This window comes from Podarcis gaigeae (assembly GCF_964106915.1).
Source record: "Podarcis gaigeae genome assembly, chromosome: 2".
Classification (NCBI taxonomy): Eukaryota; Metazoa; Chordata; class Lepidosauria; order Squamata; family Lacertidae; genus Podarcis; species Podarcis gaigeae.
Genome location: NC_139679.1, coordinates 67,229,846 through 67,249,004, shown reverse-complemented (window position 1 = coordinate 67,249,004; position 19,159 = coordinate 67,229,846). Strand labels below are relative to the sequence as shown.

General features: G+C 40.6%; 1 protein-coding gene and 1 long non-coding RNA gene across 2 annotated transcripts in view; one reads left to right on the top strand and one right to left on the bottom strand.

Moving 5' to 3' along the window:
• Positions 1-2,324: 2,324 nt before the first annotated feature.
• LOC310839825 overlaps positions 2,325-19,159 on the top strand; it is a 67,856-nt gene continuing 51,021 nt past the window's right edge. Inside the window, exon 1 of the long non-coding RNA XR_014561674.1 lies at positions 2,325-3,133. This is a non-coding gene — a long non-coding RNA (uncharacterized lncRNA). The remainder of the gene's footprint in view (positions 3,134-19,159) is intronic.
• Positions 12,382-19,159, bottom strand: part of SGCD (sarcoglycan delta) — a 410,207-nt gene continuing 403,429 nt past the window's right edge. Inside the window, exon 11 of the mRNA XM_083728761.1 lies at positions 12,382-18,260. The gene's annotated coding sequence lies outside the window, so the exon portion shown is untranslated. The remainder of the gene's footprint in view (positions 18,261-19,159) is intronic.

The following is a 19,159-nucleotide window of genomic DNA, read 5'->3' as shown; positions in this document are numbered from 1 at the left end:
CACTGAGATCGGGTGTCCCAATACATCTCCCCCTGTGGAACCTGCCCCTTAAACTGGTGTCTAAGAGGCGGAGACTCAGATGGAGCTTCGCCGGTCTAGGTTCTAAGACGTAGAGTTGCACGCTGCGGTTTGGAAATGGAAACTAATCTTCAATAAAGACTTTTATACGTTATTACTGACTAGCGTTGGTCCTCTGTGAGCTGGGACCTGGAGGCAACTCTGACAAATAATAATAATAATAATAATAATAATAATAATACCCCATCCATCTGGCTGGGTTTCCCCAGCCACTCTGGGAGTTTTACAGCATATATAAAAACATAATAAAACATCAAACATTAAAAACCTCCTGATACAGGGCTGCCTTCAGATATATTCTAAAAGTTGTGAAGTTCTTTATCTCCTTAACATCTGAAGGGAGGGTGCTCCACAGGGAGGGTGCCACTACCGAGAAGATAGTGTTTCTACAGCTCAGTGACTGCAGATGGATAACGGGTCGTTTTTATTTATTGGGTTTTCTGCAGTGAAGAGAAATTTGGATATAAAATGGAAAAGCACGCATGCACACACACTCACACAAACACAGACATCTTAATGATGCTGTGTGGGCATCACAAAAAACTTGTTGCATGAGCAGCACCAATTCCACCATAAACTTCCATTTGGAATCGCCCTGCAATTTAAAAACACAGGAACAGAAACTTTAAATTGGCCTTTATATGTACAGAGCCTCTGTTCAATGGATTACAAGCCAATTTAATGCCATGCTCTGCTGAATGTCATAGTTGGTACTCTACCTGACAACTGAACCAAGGTGTTATGACAGCTCTTCCTAGTTTGAAAGACTTGATCTTTTAGCTTTTTTTGACCACTGCTTCATTATTGTTCTTGTGGGATATAAATTGCTTTTATCTTCAAGTTACAGTAATTGAAGAACAAAGGAAGCCAAGACTTAATTTGCAAAGTGCATTTAGAATCACACTTCAAACAGGTTGAAAAGTGTACTGTATATAGGGTAGGTGTAAGTCATTATCTCTTTTCAGAAGGAAAAAAGAAAAGAAAAAGCATATGCACCCCCCCAATACAAAGCTACCTAACTTTCTCTTGTCAACTTCTATTTTGCTTCTTTGGTTCCCCCCTCAACTTCTATTTTGCTTCTTGTGTGGTTCTTTGAACTGTTTTAAATGATCTACAGCTGCCTAGTGGGTAATGAGATGATAGTGTACAGGTGCATCGTGAATAACGGGGTGGAAAGAAGGTACTGTACCTGTGTGAGCTTTTAGGGAAAACGGGGGGGGGGGGGAGGGATCCTAACCATAGTCATTTTTCTACTCCAAATATAGCATGTTAAAAAACAAACCCATCTTACTATTGTCAGAGAAGCATTACTGGGACTGGTTTAACGAAGCTTGTGTTTAGAAAGATCTATTATTTATAGAGGCAAGAGAAGTAACAAGTGCTTAGGGGCTTTTTCAAGCCATTTGTTTATAACATGGGGGGGGGGGGGACTCTTATCTGTTGTGAATTTGTTGCTGGTCTGCAGAGGTTGTCTTTGCAAGACCAAAAGTTAAATAGTAAGGAAAAGTTTTCTTTTCTGCTCATTTCTTCACTGCAGCTTTTTGTCCTGGGCAAATTCCACAATGGATCATTTGCTATTGTGATCTGTGCAGGAATGTTACACACCAGGTACTTAGGTGCTGCGGAGGTATTGCTCTTAAAGATGGACTCCTTTCCATCTGATTGTATCACTGTGATTCTAAAGAACTGAGGCTGCAATCCCGTACTTATTTTCCTGACAGTAAATCCCTTGGAATTCAGAAGGGCCTTCACCTAAGCAAACTCTGCAAAGATTTCAAGCTCAGTATTGAACTCTGTTTCCCACTACACTCTCCCAATATCCATTTCTGCAGCACAGACAAATGTCTGTGTTGCATTACTGTCCTAACCACCAGAATCCCAAGTAAAAAATGTTCCAACTTTTTAGAAAACTTTTTTTTTGTCAATATGTTTGTTTGCACAAAATGATAAGATTCTTAAAAAAAATTAAAAATGGCAAATGCTGGCTGTTGAAAAGAAATACAGAATGACTGGGGCTCTGCATTGCAGGACTTCTAACCATGAAAATGCAACTACAGTGGTACCTTAGGTTACATACGCTTCAGGTTACAGACTCTGCTAACCCAGAAATAGTGCTTCAGGTTAAGAACTTTGCTTCAGGATGAGAACAGAAATCGTGTTCCAGCGGCGTGGCAGCAGCAGGAGGCCCCATTAGCTAAAGTGGTGCTTCAGGTTAAGAACAATAGGCAAGTAGGATCCTAGATTGCAACAACTGATTGGCTTGCAGGAAAAGACCAATCAAGCTCCAGGAGGAAGTTAATCAGCCTATAAGGCTGGTAGGATCATAGAATGCAACAACTGATTGGCCTGCAGGAAAAGACCAATCAGGCTCCAGGAGGGAAGCAGAATCAGCCAATCAGACGGGACTCATTGTGTAAATAATGTATATAAAAGCCTGAGGTTTGGGGGGCAATTTAATCACTGTTTTACAAGCTGCAATAAAGAGCATGAAATTGCTACAGGACTCCGAGTATATTTCAATGTGAAAGAACTGGAGGTTCAAGACAGTTCTTTCTCTGCCTGTTCCTCCCTTGTCTTGTTCTGAGTATCTGTTCACGGCACAGATGTAGGCCACACCTTCTCAGGCCAGGGGCAACTTGATGATTTCTTTGGAAAAGGCCTCTGCTCAGTGACATAAAGACCTTTGCTAATGAGCTTGCCTGGGACACAGCAGGGGAGTCTGATTAGGCCGGGTGAGCCTGGCAGCTGTGTACTTAGCCTCTCACAGACCAGGCAGACTTCTGCTGCTGCCAGTATAATGAAGCTCTCTCCAGGAGCTGGAGGCAATCCCAACTACAATCTTCGGTGGTTTTTCAGCCGTTTGCAGCTCCCAGCTTAGAGCTCTTTCATGTGCTGCCAGGTCTGATGCGAATTCACCTGCTGTTGGACGGCAGCACAGAGGAGTATTGGGAGGACAGCTGTGTTCATGGAGAAGCTGGAAAGCCATGCAGAGATACTAACATCAGACCTTCCTTCAAGAGCAAGAAACCACTTGGCCCTCCAGCCATTCTCACAGGTGAGGCTTACCTTAAATGAGATTGCAATGTCAATGTGAGCTTTCACTTAGTAAGGTTGCACATTCAGTGCTCCTGCTTAGGTGCTCAGCAAACACAGGATTTGGGTACAGCTTAGAAAATAAAGTTATCGTATTTTTTGCTCTATAAGACTTACTTTTTCCCTCCTAAAAAGTAAGGGGAATTGTCGTGCATCTTATGGAGCGAATGCAGGCTGCGCAGCTATCCTAGAAGCCAGAACAGCAAGAGGGATTGCTGCTTTCACTGCGCAGCGATCCCTCTTGCTGTTCTGACTTCTGAGATTCAGAATATTTTTTTCCTTGTTTTCCTCCTCCAAAAACTAGGTGCGTCTTGTGGTCTGGTGCGTCTTATAGAGCGAAAAATACGGTAGGTTTGAGGGCCTAGATCTGAAACACGGTGCCTGCCTCCCCACACAGCTTAAAATCCTGTTTAGGCTGGGTTTATCCCAAGCGTGTTGGCTTACACACAAGGAGATTGTGTGTAATACGGCTAATTTAGCTCCCATTTTGTATCTTGCATTGACAACATTCACACGTGGTACAAATAAAGTGAGAGAAACTCAGAAGCTGACTTTTCAGTATCTAAACAGTCTTCATTTTAAGTTAAAAACAAAGGGGATATCAAAGCTCAAATACCAAATCAATTATGAATTAGAGAGTGGGAATGCTATCCAGTATATGTGTTATCTGCAACCATACAAGAAAGGTTGTTGAAGTACCTTCATAGGTTGTATTTAATTTTTCCTTTTACTATAACTTTGTATTCTGCCTTTCTACATTACTTCACACAAGGTGGTTTACAAGCTGAACAAACAACATAATATACGACAGATTACACCCCATATAACAATCTGATCCAATACGAAAAAGTCATGATAAAAATGTAACTTTAGAATAAACAACTTATATTGAATAAAGTAATATTTGATAATCTATTAGAATATAATAGTACACAATAAAATTAAATATCAGCAAATAATTAAACAAATTCATTAGACATTACAATAATTAATTGCTAAACTAAACTAAAAATAGCAGCAAGTCACAATGCATGAAATTCCACATACATAAAAAATCATGTAAAAGGATCAAATTGAGAAACAAAGACAAACAGCATATATATCCTTGAACTCCTCTTCTCTCTTCCCAGCTGCTTTTGCTGTTTTTAAAGTCATGGTTTGGAAAAGGCTCCTAGAGCTGGAGGCAGCAGGAGGCAAGGCAGGTGTTAAAAACCATTGCCTGAGGGATCTTGGGAAAGTTTATCTAAATAATAGATTTGTCTAAAGCAAAAAAGAAAGAAAGAAAGAAAGAAAAGGGCACTCTTGCATTGTTTCGGGAGTTATGTAATGCAAGTTGTGATACTGGACTCAATGTATTTAACACTTTTGTGACTGGTGCCAAACTCATAACGGGATTCAATTATTATAAATCAAAGGGTAGATTCCATCATGCACGTCTGTCACTTTGAGAGGAATCCAGTGCTGCGCTTTTTCAATCATTCCATCAGCGCAAGCATTTCAGAGCCAATTTGGGCACTGTGGAGGGAGCAGAGGGTGGAAAGTCCTGCACTAGCAGGACTCATTGTGTTGGTTCCTGCTAGTGCACCTGCTTAGTTGAATCCTGCCCTTTGTCAAGTGAGGAATGAAGCTGAACCATCAGATTATGAATCACAGTTGGAGGTTCACATTGCCTAAAATACAGGGGGTTTTAGTGGCTATGGTTCATGTAATGGGCTTACAGGCACCATGTGCTTAGCAATGAAATATTGATAGTTCAAGTGAGGCTCACGCATATGTGTATCGGTTATAGATAAGCAGAAAAGGGAAGTCAGATAACTCAGTTGGTCAGAGTGTGGTGCTCATAATGCCAAGGTTTAAAGTTCAGTCCCCATATGGGGCAGCTGCATATTCCTGCATTGCAGGGAATTGGACTAGATGATCCTCAACTCCACAATTCTGTGATTCCATGACTTTACATCATAACCTTGCTCATTTTGTACAACGTGCTACTTGTCTTCTAACTCACCGCCCTCCCTTACCTTTCACCTTTCTTTTAGCTTCTAATCCAGGCACCCCCAACCTTCAGCCCTCCAGATGTTTTGGACTACAATTCCCATCATCCCTGACCACTGGTCCTGTTAGCAAGGCCAAAACATCTGGAGGGCCGCAGGTTGGGGGTGCCTGTTGTAATCCTTGTCATGGACGTTTCTTTCACCTCCTATACATAAATGTGAGATACAGCAAAAATCAAAAAGGTGGTAGTAGAGGCAGTTTGTTGGCTCACAGATCAAGCTGTAAAAAATACCTCTGCACTAATATTTAACACTGTACAGGCAGCATGATGATGGTGGATTAAAGTTGTAATGAGATGCATGTTAGTATGTGCCTAGGTATGTTAGATACTTAACAGGTTTTATATACTCGAGTGATGCTTTAAAATCTAAATGTACAAATGTACAAAAAATACTTTAGTTTCTTCTTCTTTTTACTGGGCATGCAATATTTTAACCTTTTAGCCCAGTCACTGTTGGGCAGGGGGCGTGAAAATTGTGATTAGCAATGTTAATAATCATGTTCTGTATGAAGTGATTATGAATGAAAAGGGAGTGAACTACCCAGGACAGCAAACAAGCATGTCATTAACTGTTCCTGGAATTTAATGGATGCTTTTCTATTATCAGTAAGTTGAGTAATGAGTATTATTAGTAAGATGGGGAGGCTCTGCATCTCTGTGCCTGCATTGAATTGTGCCTGCATTGCTGAAGATCTCCTGGATAAAGAAGAAAGCAAATGTGTGCTGCAATCAGGATCCAATCCATGTCTTATTTTTGTCCCTGTGACACAATCGAGTAATCAAATTGTATACCCTCTTACATCAGATCTGAATTGAACCCAGAAGCTGCAGCTGCTATGCTGTTGACTCAGATTATAAATGAAGATGCTATAGTGACCACTGCTACTTTCATTGGTGGGCGGGAGGGTGGGGGGCAGGAGAGGAAATGGGGCATAGCATCCTTGTCAAATTTATTTGTTATTTGCCAGGAGATATGCTTGAGGAATGCAGATGGCTCTCAGTTACCTTCTCACATGCACCAGTGCAGAGTTATTTGCTAATCAAATATTTGCTAGCAATAGAGAACTTGAAACAACATTTGTCATTGGGTTTTCAGTGCATTTATTATCTGTTAATGCTTTGTCACTCACACTGCATGACAGTCTGGATATAAATATTTTATTGAGTTATACAGATGGACAAAAGATTTATTCACTGAAATTCACATTCTTCCAGGTCTTCATGACACTGGTAAATATGGAAGACTGTTTTCTGTTCATTGGATCTGTGGGTGATTCACAAGGTGAATTCTTTTCTGAGCATAAGAAGAGCCTGCTGGATCAGGCCAAAGGCTGGTCTAGTCCAGCACTCTTTTTCCACAGTAGCCAGACAGATAACCATCACTTCCTCTAGTAGTGCACTGTATGAAGGGGTGTGCGCGCGTGCGCGTGCGCTAACATTCCGCCTTATTGGAAGTCCCTAAGTTCTAGTGTGAGGGAGCCAAACTTTTCTTTACAGTGGTACCTCGGGTTAAGTACTTAATTCGTTCTGGAGGTCCGTTCTTAACCTGAAACTGTGCTTAACCTGAAGCACTACTTTAGCTAATGGGGCCTCCCGCTGCTGCCATGCCGCCGGAGCATGATTTCTACTCTCATTCTGAAGCAAAGTTTTCTTAACCCGAGGTACTATTCCTGGGTTAGCGGAGTCTGTAACCTGAAGCGTCTGTAATCCGAGGTACCACTGTACATGCTTTCTCCAAACCATGCATAATTCTACAAACTTCCATATTACACACATTTTCTTTAAACTAAAAAGTTCCAAAAGTAACTCATGGGGGAGTTACAGCATCCCCTTGATAATTTTAGTTGCCCCTTTCGGGACCTTTCCCAGCCCTACAATAGTATTTTTAAGGTGAGGTGTCTGTACAAGTGTGGTTTCATCATAGGTTTGTATAATAGTGTCATGATATTGGCAGCCTATTCCCGCCCCTGAGGAAAGGAAATGACCTGGCTGGGGAAACACTTCAGCCCAGTTGGAGAGGGGAGAGGAGCAGGGGCAGATAGGGGCACCAGTGAAGGGCTTGGTGCGTGTTTGTGTGCCAGTGGGTTGGCAACTCCTAGAGTAGAGGAAGGATTGAGACTGATCCGCATCTACGATGTATCTATCCTGTAATTTCTTATGAAATACTGTGTTGTTCCTCAAACCAGCTTGGATTCAAATTGAGAAAAAGAATGACCTAGGTGCATTATAAGCTGTCAGTGTGTACACAGAAACAGAAAGTTGAATTCTGGGGTTTCTGTAAGCCAGGCATGGCGAAACTTGACCCTCCAGATGTTTTGGGACTACAACTCCCATCATCCCTGGCTAACAGGGCCAGTGGTCAGGGATGATGGGAACTGTAGTCCCCAAACATCTGGAGGGCCAAGTTTGGCCATGCCTGCTGTAAGCTAATGACAATTTGGGGTGCTGGGTGTCTCCTTGGAGATCCAATGGTGGCATTGGATTTGACATTTTGAAGTGTCAATCTGTGCTTCCACGTTTATTCTTAACCTGTATATTTGTAAATAGATTCAAATATTACAAAATGATCTCTTTCCAAAAGAAACAAAACCTGGATAAGCACTGTGCCTCTGAAATCTCAGTGTATGTAATAAATAGTACATTGCCAGTGATGGGAGGGTGATGGGGAACAGAGCACAAATCATTGGAAATATGAAAATTAACTCAAAGTTTGGATTAAAACATTACAGTGGATAAAAAAGCAGACATTGGCTACCACAGCAATTGGAGCCAAAGGCTCCATAATGTGCATATTATAATTTTCAGCTCACTGCCTACTGCCCAAATGGCTGTCCGGTTTGAGCAACGTGCTCTTCGCTAATTAGTTTTTATGCTGTGGGAAAAATAGCAAGGCAGGCCTTCAATATGCAATTGGGGGTCGCTTTATAAGGCTCTGCAACGTTAACTGCATTTAACAGATCATAAATGTTATTTAATTGCAAATAATTCATTGTAACTTATGTGGAAGCCCTTTTAAATGCTAAGCCTGTCTTTTTCATAGCCATTGAGGTTTCTTTCTTAATGCTTACATCAAAGGCCTCCTTGCTTTTCCCCCACAGAGGAAATACCCTTTTTTATAACATGAAGCCCAATAGCAGCCGATGCCTCTGTGTGGGTCTTACTGATAATGTTTCTAACCCTATGGGGAACAAGATGTTCCCTGTTGAGTCAGGCAAAGCCATTCATACCTGGAATCATGGGGCTTTAAAGTGCTGAATTGGAAGCCTGTGACTACTGAAGGGATTTTGCACTCAAACAGCTGCAAACAGTGCCAAGCACAAAGGGGGAATACCTACATAGGAACAGATGAAGCAGATTCTGGCGTTTTGTAAAGGTGCCTTAACATCTGCCATTGTTTAGTGGGGGCTGGTGGGTGTTGGATTGTTTATATGCTTCTAGTACACTGGTTTATTGTGGTCTTTATAGGGTTCTTTCCAGTTGCGTCCTGTCTGCTAATGGAAAGCTTTTTAATCAAGATGAGGCTTGAGTGAGGCGAAAGCAGGGTGGACGGGTGGCACTTTTAGGTTCTTCTTGCAGCCTTCTGTATGAACAATAATTTGCCAGGCACCAGATTGTGCCTGTTAAATAGAGCAAACCCTGTGCCAGTGCTTCCTTTATTTTGCAAATTTAGAGTGAAGCTTTTCTGGCATTAAAAGGCTGTGTTACTCAAATGAGTTGTAAGTGATTTTGTTACTGTAACTCTTAAAAGTACTTTGGATGTGCATTTGTATCCAAAAGTAATTTGGATGGACATCACACACAAACAAAATCTCTCACACACCTTATGTTGAGCCCGGACTTGGTTCTCCAATGGAAGTAGGCTTAATAAGTACAAGATTTGTATGAAATTAAGTTGATGAAGAAAAAAATTTAGGGCCAAAGAGCTGGTTGCTGTAATTGGAAATAGGCTGTGACTTTAAGACTTAAAGTTTAAGCAATCGGAAGTGACTACATCAAATTAAAACACTGGTTATGTGTCTTGAATGTCTGAGCTTCTAGGGAATGAGCAGCCCCCAAGAAGCTCATTAATAGTAGCTGCAGAAGGGTTCCCTTTCCCATATTAAAATTTGCTTTCATAGCTGAAAATAATGTGCCTCACAAGTTCTCTTCCTGTCTTACAGTTATTTTACATTTCCCTCTATATAAGATGCACATGAATCTAACTCTTTAGTGGTCTTGGGTGGCACTTGTGAAACTGCATCCAACCATTAGTCTCTTTTGATGGGAGACAGGAAATCCTTTGCCCTGAAAATGAGTTCTGGCTAGCTAGAAGTGACCTCATGGAGAAACAGGAAGTGCCTCATTTGCATACCCTCTAATATTCTACAGACAAATATAGGGATATTTCTCACTCTCCCCCCAAGTGACCTTGCTCAACCGCCTCCCATTTTTTGTCCTCTCCCCAACAGAGCATTTCCGCCACCACTTCACCAATGGGACACACACCCTCCGCCATCCTGAGGTCATCCATTAATCTTGATTTTATTTTATTCTTTGGTAGATTTTACAAAAGAAAAACACATACCAAAGGGGCAAGATTAGACATGGTTGCACAGAGTAGACTCTCCTCCTCCTTGCCCATTTTCCAGAAGCCACTATGAGCTGACCAATGGAGGAGGCTGGCAGTGATAGCCATGGAGAGAAAACAGGCTGCTGCCTCGCAGTCACTGCTGCCGCTGCTCAGGACAAATGCCGGCTCATCCTCCTCCCTGAGCAGGGCACTGGTGGGAGAAATAGGAACATTCTGGGATCAAATCAGAAGCTGGGATGGTTTTTGTAATTCCAGGACTGTCCCTGGCAAATAGGGACACTTGGAAGGTATGCATTAGGAACACAGGAAGCTACCTTTTACTGAGGTAACCTGTTTGTTTATCTAGCTAGCATAAGCAGTGGTTCTCTGGGGTCCTGGGCAAAGATCTTTCACACTACCTCCTACACAAGTCTTCTTTCCTTCTGTTCCACACATGTGCCCATCTCAAGGTGGCTCTTTCCAGATGATGTAGACTTCAAATCCAATTAGTCATAGTCAGCCAGCATAGCCGATGGTCAGGGATGATGGGAAGGTGTAGTTCAAAACAACTGGAGAACACGACTTTGTGTCGTCCCCACAGCAGTAGTATATGTGGTTTCTATGTTATTCCTTGTCCACTCCAGCGTTTCAACACCTGGAAAAACCCTGTGCTTGCAAGTATTTTGCTGCTTGCTACTGTCTGCCTTCAATGTGCTTCGACATTTGCCACAGAAAATTACTGCCTCAAATTATCTTTTCTAAATTAAATATTTGCGACTTTAGATTTTCCACCCCTTGTCATGCTTGCCTAATGAAGAAGAGCAGATGGCGCCAACACATCCCAGCCTTGCAAGGCATTTGGTGTTTTCTGACTGCACAAGTCTGTTTTCTTGTGGGAATGAAAACAAAGGCCTTGCTGGGTGGTGATGGATGTTTCTGACTGTAGGTGTAGACAAACATGCAAATACTGACAAAATATTATCAGTAGCATCAATCCTGCAATTTTTAAAGGAAGAATGCTTATATGTTTGTAAATCAGCATCCTCGGTAATATAGGGCTGCTGATTTTTAGGAAAAATAAAAGTTAACTGTAAAGAAACGATCATGTACTTCAATATAGCCAGACTCCCACCTTGCAAACTCAGATTTGTTTTGCAGTGCCCTTTAAACTACGAAGGTAGATTAAATAGAAATGCTAATCATTGTTGTCACATAATTGTTTTATATCCACCTTTCCATCCTCTATATTTGGAAACCTTTGGGGCTCATGACAACCTCCTCTTCAGCCAGGCCTCTGGCTGATTAATATTTTGCAGCCTTTTAAATGTGTTTGTGAGTTGTTATTTTTCTTTAACTATTTATTTGTGCTTTACTTTAACCTCCATTTTATCTTTTGAACCACCCTGAGATCTTTTGATGAAGGGCAATATATAAATTGTTTTATAAATCTAATAAAACAAACCAACAAAGAAACTAGTAATTTTATAGAGAACTAAGCCTGTGCAACCTGTCACTCAAAGCTTAAAGGACATTTGATGATGTGACGATGCAATGGAAACATTTGGACTTTGCATTAAGATGGTTTGTGGATTATTTTACATCTGTGGTGTCTGAGCCCAAGTTCACGATCTGTTTACATTCTTATGAGCCAATGTCATGAGACAGTCTTAAACCATAGTTTGCTGCTGGCTTACAAATCCTGGCTGGTTAGGGAGCAACAAACCACAATCCCAGCCTTGGACCTTACAGGCAGCTAAGCTTAATTGTGACTTCTCTTGCTTGCACCCAGAGGAATAAATTGGGAGCAACTGAGTTGTGTGCACCAGCATCCCTAGTTTATCATGACAAGCACAGCCAATGCCATGTCTTCTCTTCACACAGAATTATTTTGTGAGTAGCAGCCAAGAAGCATATACCTGCTCAAAGAGCAACTGAGGCTTCTTGTGACCTTTGCCAACTGTACACTGAAAAGAAGTTTCAGTGAATGCATCTACTAAAATGTAATGTGTGAAGCTGATCTCATTATTAATGGAGGTAATAAGGAACGCCTTACTTGTTTCCTATTCATATAGGAATTCACAAATAAAAGTTTATGCAGCTATATATACCCAAATCTGCTTGGTATTTACTGACTTGAGAGCAAAGTTTTTATGTTGTTTAATTAAACAGTCTATGGCCTTTTAAACTGTGTGTGAGAGAGGTGGTGGTGGTGATTATTATGGTTTGTTATTATGGTTTTTGTGTTTTTATCTTGTGAACCACCCTGTGATCTTTGGAAGAAGGGCAGTATTGAAGCTAAAGCTATCCCAGTCCCCCTCATGCCCCCAAACCAGGGAGAAAATGGTGGTCATGCTCCTAAGCCCAACTAAATCTTACCTCTGTTTTTGATAGGTGGGGACGACCAGTGTGTGCATGTTTTAAAAAACAGTAGGAAACAGGATGAACATCTACTCTGCCACTGAAGCCTGACAGAGCATAGGATAAGATGGCTGAACCATCTTTGTAGTACTCCCCCCTCCCACTTTAGGCTGCATCCTAAACATTCAGTGCTCATTTGGATTCATATTTTTGCTCTGAAAATGATGGAAGAAAATGGAGCCACACATTATTTCTTAACAATCATTATTTTATTAATATATTTTACAAGATTGCAGTTGAAATAATTTTAAATACAAATCTTTTTATACAGAAAGTGTAATAAAGTTAAAATACTTCCTTGTGTAATTCATAGCATTATTGCAATGCTTACAAAATTTTGCATAGAGTGTGCAAGGATTGATGTTACTTGATAAAAAAAGCTTTAATTTTTTTCTCACACAGTCACACACACACACACACACACACATAAATAAAAATAAAAAGCCAAACAAAATGTGAACTTCATGAAAAATGTGATTTAGAACTTGAACCTTTTGTTGTGGTTTCATAAAAGAGTTTGTGTTTACCATAGGTAACACAACACATTTTACTATCACAAATGGAAAACTGTGATGGCATATGGGCTGTTTTTATGTTACGTTCACAGACAGATAGGATTCTGGCAGCCGAAATGTCATTGCTTATACCAGCAGAGATTGTATTCTGCTCTCAGTGTTCTGTATGCACAACATTTTAGTGGATCAACACAAGTAGTTATATGATATGTCGAGCGCCAGTATCCAGACAAGGCAAGCTATTAAAATAAGCTGTAGCTATGGTTGGGAAAGTGACTCCAATACTGTAGTCCCAAGCAAACTTACCTGGAAGCCCCACTGAATCCTGTGGAATGCATATGTTTAGGACAGTTAGCCCCATAAATGGGGAACCTGTGGTTCTCTAGATGTTGCTGAATTACAATTCCCATCATCCCTTACCGCTAGCAATAGTTGCTGAGGCTGATGAGAGTTAAACTTCAACAACATCTGGAGGGCCACAGGCTCCTCGCCCCTGCTGTGAGCCATTCCACTCCAGGGACATTGCATCCAGGTTGCTGCTCTTAACTCCAAGAGCTCTATTCAAAGCAACATCCTTCTCTTCAAAGGCAGTAAACCTCTGGGCACTAGTGCTGGGAATGTACAGCATGTGAGGTCCTTCGGGCTCTGCTTATAAATTTCCTAGCTGGCTGCTGTTGGAAACAGAATGCTGGACTAAATGGCGCTTTGATTTGATTCAGCAAGACTCTTTTTATTTGCAGATTTTTATATTTCAGCTTAAGCAAAAGATGGGGACTGCGGTCCTTCAACTCCCACCAGCCCTAGAGATCAGTGATGATGCAGTTGCTTTCGTCAATGTCTGGAGGGCCACAGATTCCTGATTAGTTCCTTGATTTAAGCCAAGAACTTGAGGGCATTTTCAGATGTGATCCTAAAAGCGCCTTTGAACCTCTCGCCTGGCATTTGTACACATATGTAAAGGCTGTCAACACAGAACAGGAAGCAGAGAGCAATTTTTAAAAACAAATAGTTAATTCTATCCAATATAGGATTTATATTGATGTTATAGATATGAAAAAAGCAAACAAAAAAACCCACACTACCTCATGGTGTTATGTGTGAAAATTGTTGCAACACAGTGAAGTTGAACAGACTATTGTTTGAAATCCTGAGATCTCAGTTCAGCTGAGCTGAGGACTGGGTTGTAAACAAAGACATACCTAGAGATTGGCCAGGTTGGTCCCTGCCAAGGGTGCAAGATTTGAGCCTTTGGCTCAGAGTGGTTAGGAGCCAGCCCTCTCCTCCATTTTTCTGTGTGGAGGGTGTTGATAATCTTGCCAAGGGCACGGGATGGGGGGCACTGATACAGCTCCTTGCAGGGGAGTTCATTGCGCAAGGGAACGTAGGTATGCCTCTGGTTGTAAACAGATGTATCCATACAAAATCACAATGGAATTTTATTAAGATCTATATGGGGCTAGATGAGGGCAGTTTGTAAAAATGGACTTGGGTCAATAAAATCATGGAGAGCTCTGAGTCTTTTAGATTAGTCCCATAAACATTTTTAAAAGATTAGTTGCATCGAAATGTAGGGAAAGAATTGACTTTAAAAATGGTGAGAATATGCCAATGGGAGTAAATGGTATGGTACTAAACATAACTAGGTGCGGCTATTAAGGACTTAGCAATAGAAAACTAATGGTATGATCCATCTACTGCCACAGATGCAGAGTTGTGCAAATGAAAGAGGATTCCATAGGAAACTCAACAAATCCACTTAACTGCCATCCCCACCCTTGGCCCAATGCAACCAACCATGGGTGCATTACAATCTACTTGGCTATTGCTCAGAAGCAAGAGCCCACCAGCATTCCCATAGCAAGATGTGGCAGGTCCATTGATCTTATTATGGGGAACACAGAGCATGTGTTGCAATGTCAGTAATGACAGGTGCACTTTAGGGTATCAGTGCTTGCACTCAACCAACAACTAAGAGGTCATGAGCTCAATAATCTTTTCCCCTCTTCTCACTACAACTGTGTAGTCATGGTAGGTTAAGAGTGGGCATATAGCGTACTCCAAAGGTCGCTGGATTCCAGCACACATTAAGTCCATCCAGCATAGTTGGGGATTATGGGAATCACAGTTCAAAAACATTTGGAGGGTTAGAGGTTCCCTACTCTATGTGAGGGCATGGATCATGCTGTATATTGATACATATGATCCAGATTTATTTTTCTCTCTTAGGGATTATCTACCAATTCCCAGTTGAACTCCTGTTAAAGCATTTTAATGGGTAGTGAAGAGATGCAAAATTTTAATGGGTAGCAAAGAGATGCATTTTAATAGGTAGTGAAGAAATGAAAACTTGACCAGACCTTTAGATGCATGGCTAAATATAAAGCTTCCTTTCTGGCCACTTTATCAGCTAAGAGTTTAGGGACCCTGGACTTTATTGGAAGATACAGAAATATTGGATGGGTTAGAATATTCAAGCTTTCAAACCTTGCCATAGTTCTTTTTTCAGGTCCTCTAATGTTAGACCTATATTAGCCACAGTTTAACAAAGTTATGTGCACTTTAGCCCACTGATTTAAGCGAGTTAAAGTACACCTAAATATGTGTTGACTTGTGGTGATAGCATTTGAACACTGAATAGGAGCCAATTATGAATATGCCGCCAGAACAGTAAAAAAGCAGTTTGCCACATTGGCACTGGGTGCTGCTGTGGCACACTAAGGTAGTTTGGCCATCATTTACCTAGTCATCTCAGTTTTTTTTGGGGGGGGGGGGAAGCACATAGCAATGAAATATACAAATCTGGGAACTGAAACAAGTGATGCAAAATATCTGTGATGTGATTTTCTGACTTAAACAGCAACTTGAAAGCAGCTGAAGGGACACTCCATTTTTTAAATTGGAGTACTGTAGAGGTTTGTGCTTAACCTTTTCTTTGTGCTGCTGTTTTCTTGATCTAAGTAGTACCACAAAGCTGGTATTGGCCTACACAGTGCAGTTACCTCTATGATGTTATGTACATTATGCTAACATGGAGCCAATAGCAGCTTAGGGAGAGATTTAGAATGAGAAAGTGGTGCAGGGGAAAGGTCTGAAGATTTTACTCTGGTCTAAATCAGAATTTCCAGCTCTGCAAAATGTTTGAGATCTGACTGTGGATCCTTTTGATTGCACCTGTTTTGTACGTGGTGTAAATAGAGAGAAAATAGTGAATATTTCCATATCTGCTGTTAAATACTGCAAAATGTATTGAATTAGACCTTTGGCCTGTGTAAATCTAGATCATGCCCCCACATTGAGTCAATGGTGTTTTGTGTTTTACATGACTGCAGTATCACTTCCAGTTCAAAAAATATATTTCATGGCTACAGTTTAGATACAGTAGAAGAGGGTGCGGTGGGGTGGGAGAAATATTAAACACCCCATAGCTGCTAAATTGTCCCTTGCCTCAAAAGCCCATACCCTTTTGCCCATCTGAATGCATACTTCATTAACAAATACCAGTTAGCAGTTCAGCTTAATAACTTGCTTCTACATTGATACTGATGCTTGCTTGATGGCTGTAAGATGGCAATATTGAGAAAACTGAACAGCAATTGCCTTGGCTATTAATATTATTTAGGCTGTTTATGCTTATAATTGGGGCATCATTAATATACCGCTAAAGTATCAATGATTTCTTGCATCTGTAAGACCAACTAAAATTAGCTAGAGCTAGTGGCTGCAAACTCAGAAAATGGCCAAGAAAAAGGCACTCTTTTAACAAAAATGCTAATTCCTTGTTAGCATATAAAAACCCTAAGAGTTTTCTCTCTCATATATGGGAGAGAGAGAGAGAGATAATTATATAATGAAACTGCAGGAAGGAGAAATGTAGCAATGTCTTTACTATGGACTCTTGTTATCCAATCTTGTAGAATCCCACCCATTTATTTTTTTTGTGAGATACATTGTTGTGGTTTTTCAAAAACCAAAGCTGCTCAGAGGTGTTACAGATGCTGCTCTGCTATGAAAAAATCTTGTTGAAGCCCATAGAAATAACATTGCTTTAGAAAGCTGTAATACATTCAGGCAGCAGAAACCCTTGGACTATTTTATCTCTTATCAGTGATTAAGGTTTTAGAATGGGGGGAAAAGAAAGCCCACACACGAATGTAGAATAAATTCCTGTAACAACACAAAAGATGCGCCTGCCACAGACTATGCAGCAAACTTATTGTTAGAGGAAATGCAGAAATAGTTCATCCTATGGGAACTTTCTGAAAGGCCCCAAAGCCTCTTTTAACAAGCCCATTTTCTAAGTTGGTGCATGTTTATTTCAAGTGTTTGGTAGCAGGGCACTATGCAAATGTAACATTTTTCTATTTTCCTCCTGCCGCCTACACACTCTGGCAGAAAAACAAAGCAGAATGAACAGCAAGGCAAAGAAATTATTTTAAATTGTTCTTTAGTGGACCTTTTCTTTGAAAACTAAAATTGATCACGAAATGATCAACAATGCACCCTTCTTAAAGAGAAATTAGGAGATGTCTCATCTCTCCTTTGAAAAAGGAACATGCTGCTACTGCTAAAACAATGGTACTAGCAAGAAAAGATTTGAAGCAAAAGATGACAAGGTGCTCTGATACAAGAACATGAAACATTTCCAGCACATGGCAGTGCTGCTGGGTTTTCCTACCGGAATACCATCTGTACCAGTCAAATTAAATTTCCGAGAGATTTTACATCCCTGTAGTTTTGACAGATTTTGCATGGGAAATTTCAGCCTACCTCCCTTCCCCTTGACATAGATATACAGGCCTGCTGTGTTACATAGACACCTCTTCCACCAAAAAGAAGAAGAGATTTTTGGGCAAGTTTGCTACTCTTTAGATTCAGAAAGCCTCAAGAGATTCCAAAAGCCAGAAAAGGTAAAATCTTCCCCAACCAAACCAAGAGCAAAATATTAAATGGGTTATTCAAATGAAAGGGTGAAATATTTCTAGATGGCCATTCCTCCTCCTTATACCAATAGTATAGGGAATCCAGTTCAAATAGGAGTATTGCAATTGCCCATGGGTACCCAAATGCAAATAAAGTCCACACCCAAATATATGTTGATACTTTAACATATAGTGGCGAAGTTTGCTTGTCATGGGAATCATAGATCAGATATCTTAAACCTTTTTAGACTCCGGATCTATTTTTAACCCAAACATGCATTTGGGGACCAATTTCTTAATCTTGTACCATGTTGGTAGCTGTGGTTGTCACCCACCTAGGATTAAGCTTCAGCCCACTAGTGGGTCTCACCCTATGATTTGAAGGCCAGCTCACTGTGAACATGCCAAACTAGATTGTTTTGCTCCTCTCTCACACAATGGAGAGAAACAAGCCACAAGCCTTGGCATAACACTCTATCAAAGCCTTTACCAGTAACACCCTAATTGTAGCTTGTTCAGAAGGAAGCAAACCACAATGCCATTTCAGATATAACTCTAGGCCTGGGATCGATTATCATTTGTTCCTTCCTACTGCAAGCTGGTAGAGTAGAGCAAAGTAGGAATGATTTTTATATCTGTCCTGGAGGTTTTGTTAAATATGATTAGAAGGGACCAGCTGGTTAAAGGAATACAGGTCGGAGCAAAACATTATAAATTAAGGGCATTTGCAGATGATCTAGTACTAACATTGCAACAGCCAGACGCTAGTACTAAAAGAGTGTTAGAGTTAATTGAGAGATTTGGTCAAGTGGCAGGATTTAAATTGAATAAGCAAAAAACAAAAGTGCTGGAAAAAAAATTAACAATGGAAGAAAAAGATAGATTTCAGAGTGAAACTGGCTTGGAAATAACGAAAAAAGTGAAATATCTGGGGGTGAACTTAACATCTAAGAATGTGAATCTATTTAAAGATAATTATGAAAAATGCTGGACAGAAGTGAAGAAAGATCTAGACATATGGTCTAGGCTGAGACTTTCCTTGTTAGGCCGGATTGCTGTTATCAAGATGAAGGTATTGCCGAGAATGTTGTTTTTATTCCAGACATTACAGATTTTGGACAAGATGGATTGCTTCAAGAGGTGGCAGAAAGACATATCTAAATTTGTCTGGCAGGGCAAAAAGCCCAGAATAAAGTTTAAGATTTTAACAGATGCAAAAGATAGAGGGGGATTTGCCCTGCCAGACCTAAAACTCTATTATGAATCAGCAGCATTTTGCTGGCTGAAGCAATGGCTACTTCTTGAGGACACAGACATTTTGGACCTAGAAGGGTATGACAATAACTTTGGTTGGCATGCATATCTATGGTATGACAAGGTAAAGGTGCATAAGGGCTTTAAAAACCATATTGTTAGGAAAGCATTGTATAATGTTTGGATTCGATATAAAGATTTGTTGGAAAGTAAAACCCCCAGGTGGTTGTCACCAATGGAAGCTAAGGCAGTGAAAAAACTCAACATGGACACCAATTGG